This window comes from Notothenia coriiceps, unplaced genomic scaffold, assembly GCF_000735185.1.
Source record: "Notothenia coriiceps isolate Sejong01 unplaced genomic scaffold, NC01 NC01_scaffold00024643, whole genome shotgun sequence".
In the NCBI taxonomy this organism is placed as follows: domain Eukaryota; kingdom Metazoa; phylum Chordata; class Actinopteri; order Perciformes; family Nototheniidae; genus Notothenia; species Notothenia coriiceps.
Window position 1 is genome coordinate 8,541 of NW_011357344.1, and position 6,327 is coordinate 14,867.

General features: G+C 42.2%; 1 long non-coding RNA gene across 1 annotated transcript in view; it reads left to right on the top strand.

Moving 5' to 3' along the window:
- The window catches only part of LOC104955121 (uncharacterized), a 4,656-nt gene extending 1,779 nt beyond the window's left edge, over positions 1-2,877 (top strand). Inside the window, exon 3 of the long non-coding RNA XR_799428.1 lies at positions 2,863-2,877. This is a non-coding gene — a long non-coding RNA (uncharacterized lncRNA). The remainder of the gene's footprint in view (positions 1-2,862) is intronic.
- Positions 2,878-6,327: the final 3,450 nt, after the last annotated feature.

The window sequence follows — 6,327 nt, forward strand, 5'->3', positions numbered from 1 at the left end:
TGGATGGTGGGGGGGCGGCAACTGTAAGCGCTATGTCTCCCCGAAGTAGCAATGACATGATGATAGGGGGGCGGGACAACTGTAAGCGCTATGTCTCCCGGGAAGTAGTATGAGATGAAAAGAAAAAATGATGGGGGCAACTGTGAGCTATGTCTCCCGAGTACCTTGCAACTCCCCCCTACGGCCTTCAACCTTCATCGTCATGTTTGTGAACTGAGCGTCCATCGAGTAGCGACTATAGGAGTGACTCTTTCAACACACGTGGGGACACATATCTCGCGAAACGTTGTGTTCCGTTAACGTTTCACGAATGTTTTTTACTTTCTGTAATTCGTCTTTACGTAATTTTAGTTCAGTAATTTTCTTTTCAATTATTTTATCTGTAATTTTTTTTTTGTATGTTACCTAATTTGTCAGTGTCACGTCAAATTCTACCACTGTATCAAGTTAATTTTCGTCGCTGTTTTTATTTTCAAGAGTCGGACCTACAATTTGTTGCATAATCCTCAACGTCGCCTGGACATCCCAAAGCACACCCCTCAAACAAGGTCTATAAACCTCGTATTATTTGATTGCGACTAAGGAGGTCACAAATCAAGACTGGACCCCTGTCTTCGACTGGTCAGGGACTTCTGGCTGCTCTAAACCTACCAACGTATTAATCGGTCATCCAGCTCTTTAACATAAAACCCGGATTTGTTTCTCTTAGAACGAACCCGTCTACTGCTATTTCTAAACAGAAGCTAAAGAATTACTAAAAGAATTACTTGTCTTCCCAACTCGTTCGAAGTTCTTGTTGTTACATTGCCACATTAATTTCCCAACGTTGAGGGTCGTCTGGATATGAATCTTGATTACAAACGGAGATCCACAAGTCCTAGGAGAGAGGAGGCGAGCGAGCATTAATCGAAGAGACGAGCAGGGTAATCTTTGGGAATTAATTTCCCGGACCGTCAGTAAAGTTTATTGAGTTAGCACAACGTGAGATATGACGTTACAGCCTGATAGAGAGTCAGGTTCAGTTCCTTCTTCACTGTCTGACTACGAGGGACAGTCGCTGTGTCGGAGAGTGTAAGGCCTTTAGAAAGTAATAGTAGAGAACAGAGTAAACAGCAAGGTACAGACCGACTCAAAAAGTCGACTTCAGTTTGAGTTACTGTCTAAAGTTGTAGAGTTGTGAGACTGGTCGCTTCTCCCTCTTCTCTCTCTTCTCGGACAAAAACTTTAAACTATGAAGAGATGTCCGACAACAAAATAAACACAAATTTTAAATGAGTCAATATAAAATTGACAGGACAATTCCGGGGTACCTGACACACCGTCACTCACGCTCATAATTGTTTTAGGTTAATTTATCTTCATACAAGGGGAGAACAAGGATACCGCCACCAAAATTGGGCGTTTTCAGAACAACTTCGATCTTAAAGTGAATATAATGCAGGTTCCTCTATTCCGGCAGTAGAGAGTATAATAAAAAACGGTTTTGTGATATAATTCGGTAATTTGGCCGCTTAAGTAAATAATGCTGGGTCGATATTTTGGAAGTAACTGTTTCTCAACTCAGGTTAGGTTCGTGGGGTGACCGACGTCGATGAAGAATGTGGTGAAGGATCCGATATTGTATTAATCAGGATTTACACTTTTGTGTCTTTTGCTAATCCTTCTTTATTCATAAACCGGACTATACCGTAGAGTCTTTGTAGCGACTTTTCACCCGTTTCTATTGCTTTTATTCTTATCGTCTTCAGACATGTTTACATGCTACAACCGTATACCGATGATTCGACACATTCTAGTGGACTAAGAGATTGTTTCGTGCGGACATGACATTAACCAGTCCGTCTATAGAGTCTCTACACGACGACGAGCGTGTACTGTTAACAGAGTCTCGTAATGTAGTTGAGTTATCTCCGTTACAACGACAAGAGTGCAGAGCTTCGTGACCACAGAGCGTGTGAACGTTGTGATCAGCTGTTTTAGCGCAGTGCTGCTGTACAGGCCGACGTTAACAGCAGCCCTGTCTTTGCACACGGAGAGCGACTCCGTCGTCCGGTGATCCAACCGCCTTAAAAAAAAAGCTTCACATATACATCGGTACGCAAATGCGCTTTGTGACACAAGTGACGGTACGCATTTCAGATTGTTGCCGCGCATGCGTACCTGCGTACCACTTATGTGCACCCCTGGCTATATACATAAACTTGCCTTGCCTTTGTCCCATTGGCTCAGATTTTTTTTCTTTTATTCTCTCAGCTTCATCTTAATCAGACTGCAAACAATAACTGGTGTACCAAAAGGAAAGTCTTAGTATCCATACCAGAACCCCAGTTTGCGAATTAGGTCTTAAAAATATACCAAACTAGATATTTATAATGTTCTAAACGTGTTTTGTTCCAATGTTTAACCTCTATTAAAGTTAGGTTCCATTTTGTATGTATTACGATTAGTACATGTATTGTTGAATCTGTATGTGTACAGGGGAATGTGCATCACTCGTTCTGCTCAGTGGAATAGAAACCAATGTAGAGTGTTGTTAGGAGAGGTGACCTGCAGTCTCTAATGACACAGCCGGATACTCAATACACTTTCCCTTGAAGGTTTGGCTTCATTCTACTATCCTCTTATTTCATTATTTGCACCACCAACACAGGTTGCTTGTCACAAAAAAAATATCACTTTATCTTCATAACATGGAATAGGGAAAGTTATAGATAGACTTCAGTGGTCTTTTTTTTTTTTAACAAACGTTCCCGCATTAGTGGAGACCATTTACATGCACACATATATATATAACGTATATAACACAAAAAAACTTGGAATAGTGAAAAAGGGCCTCTTTAAAGACATGTAATTTCATTTCAGCCCAGTGCAGCAGTGATGATCGCACAGATGGACACAGGTGGAAAGCCTGTTTTAAAGAAGCCAAGAGGTGCACTGGTTAGTTCAGCATTATTCATGAACACCTGTCCCAGTCAGCTGTTTATTTAAATTGGCTGCGACCCTTAAGTGTCCTCCATAGACCTGGAGGGCATCAACTGCTACTTGGTTCTAAGCAGTGGTTATTTATGGGTGCTGACTGCAGGATTCTTACTGCCCGCCGCGCCTAATACCATCCCCATAAAAAGCTTCAACATGTTCATTAATTCATGTTAAATAAAAGTGCTAAATAGATTTTAAAAGTCCTTACACACCAAGCCGATTTTCGGCGTCGATAGATGTCGGGCCGTCGATGAGCATTGTGTCGCCCTACTCAGATTGGTGTGTCTTGGTGTGTCCCGCACCGTGGTGTCTTTTCGGCCGTGCCGACACCTTCCGCCGCCGATTCAACATGTTGAATCGGGAGGCTGTCGGCTGACGGCCTTCGACCAAAGAAATCACTCTGATTGGCTGTTCAGCTAGCGAATCAGTGCATGAGAAGCGAAACGGAAGTGAGGGACCCAAACAAACTATTAAGAAGGCAAATCTGAGATTTCATTGAACTCCAGCTCTCGACACAGGTTGGGGAAAGCCCCGTGAGCTTCTAGCTGTAGAGTGAAAATGGAACGCACACGCTATTTGTTGTTTGTTTATCTCACGCAGTCTGTTCTTCTTCTCTCGGTGTATCACGCAGTCTGTCTTCCGGTTGCCTCTTTTGAATGACGAATACACACTACCGCCGCCTGCTGGTAAGGAGAGTTATTGCCACTCACGCATGTGCAGTTCGTACATGCAACTTAGCCGTCGGCTGAAGTTTTTGCGGTGTGTTCCAGTAAGACGCAGGAGACGTGAGGCGAAGTTCCGTCGGGACGTGTTCTTTGGTGTTCTTTGGTGTTTTTTGGTGTCAGTTTGGCGTATAAGGAACTTTACTTGCAAGGCTTGAGGGGCCGAAGGGACGATCTTATGAAAATGGCGGTCAAGGAAGTAAAGCTGCAGCATAACCAGTGGCTCCTGTAAAGCCCTCGTCACACTGTCCCGAAATTGACACCCGATGGACACACGATAAAGGAAATGTTCAAATTCGGCTCTGATCGTAACAACATCGGGCCATTCGTGAGGGCATCTTAAGCCATCGTATGACTGCCGGTGGAGTTTCTCAGGCTCCGGCAGCAACTTCGTGAGCGGCAACTTCGTAAGGCACTCGTGAGGGCATCTTGTCAAATCGTGAGGGCATCTTGTTATCATCGGTGCCATCGGGCATCGGGCATTCACTCTGATCGGGGTGAATGCCCAATGGCACCGATGATAACAAGATGCTCTCACGATGGCCTTACGAAGGGCAAAATTGACACACAAATTCAACACGAAAATGAACCTTCGCAAGGTCCTTCGGCAATTTTTTGGCATGCCAAAGATTTTGCCACCGCTCACGAAGTTGCTGCCGGAGCCTGAGAAACTCCACCGGCGGCTTAAGATGCCCTCACGAATGGCCCGATGTTGTTACGATCAGAGCTGACTTTGAACATTTCCTTTATCGTGTGTCCATCGGGTTGTTTTATTGCACAACAAAATCATGTAAACATATTATGTAAATAACCCAATTTGTGTTCTGTGAAACTGAAAAGGATATAATATATTATTTTGAAGGCGAGTTGACAGGAAGTTTTTGTTGCTATGGAAACAACATTACGGAGAAAACTTAATATCTTCTACATATAAAGACGGATAAAGTAAAGAACAAAGTCTGAATATATCAGTACAGTATCATAGTACTTTAACATAATTGTTTTTGTTACTTTCGTTGCAGTTGTATGTCTTAAATGTAATGTAAATGTTCCCTTCGTGTGTGGTTCGGGGCCATCTTCGTGAGAAATTCACAATTCCATATTCGTGTGTTCATCGGGTGTCAATTTCGGGACAGTGTGACGCGGGCTTACACGGCACAATACAATTCTCAAGTGGACAAACAAGTTGCATATGATAGTAGCAGTCATATGTTGGTGGTAAATAGAAGTGAACTAACAGAATTAAATTAGGACACAGCAGTAGATTTCCTAACACCTTCAGGGTTCTCTCTGTGGATCTTTACTGGGATCAAGAGGAAGGAAGACCAGAAGGGAACATTTAGATCAGATCAGTTGTCAAAGGTGGAAATCAACTGACTGATGTTGAATCTTTGGGTTCAGATGCTCTCGGTTTCCTGTCCATCATCCGTATTGATTCATTTATGGCATGTCAGATTTCAATATGTTACAGTAAATATCACGTGTGCCTGTCACGCAAGAAGGGTTTTATTTAAGAGATTAACTCAATATCCAATTGGAAACAAACCTAATCCATTTATTCCTGACTAATTTTGTTGGTATACACAGGAAAGCTTTGCTGCTGCACACGTATGGTAAATGATGCAAAGTAAATAATGCAGAGGCTTACATTTTACTGCTGCGCGTTCTCCATGCCTCATCGTTTTCTCGCAAACAAAAGACTTCAAGAGTGTTACAAATGTATCCGTCTTCTTCATTTTTGCTTCCCCAACCATGGTTTCTGTCTCCTCTTTGCTTTATGAATCTAAATCAAACGCACTGTAAATCAAACACTGCTGTAGCAACAGAGGTTCACAAATCCTTCAATGTACTTTTGGAAATGATATTTGTTCAGTGAGATAGGAATCCAGCCTTTTTATGTCATCTTTAAAAAGCTGACATAGACTGTGTCAGCAAAGGCCCAAGTCCATCGTTTTCACTTACAAGAAAAAACACAGAATACGCAGATTGAAGTAAGCTTGTTAACCCTATACTTAGTTTCTGCTCAACTGTGCTCGAATACATACTTTTGTAGCCTGCTGTAGATTGCTTTAGGCTTGTCAAAGAAGCAGATCAGGTCAACATTTATTTTGATCTCAGACTTTTGTATCCATACAAAAGCACTACTTCATTTTCTAAGAAGGCTGATGACTGTCATTTAAGTAAGGGGCTCTTGCAATGATTATAGACTCTAAGTCATGTTAGAATACGCTTTTTTAACACGGTTTTCCCTTTTTTTTGTATTGCCAAATTAATTCATGCTTTCTTAAATAAAGAAAAAATAATAAGCGCTTTCAGGCAAATAGTATATCTTAGGTTCTTTATTGAATCTTTCATGCAACCTACGTAAGAGTTGTCATCATAAATAATGGGAGCAAGTGCTCTTTATAAATGATACATAAAATTATGTTTCACTTCATTAAGCTGAAGCACACCCACCCTCAACCAACGCTGCTTTAAATGATGCACATAGTAATGCATTGAACCAGAGTGGTCGGTGTTCAAAGCCTCTATTGCCGAAGCCGCGGCGGGGAGCTGTGGTCTCAAGGTTTTAGGTGCCTCAAAGGGCGGTAACCCTTGAACCTCCTGGTGCACACCGGTCGTGGCC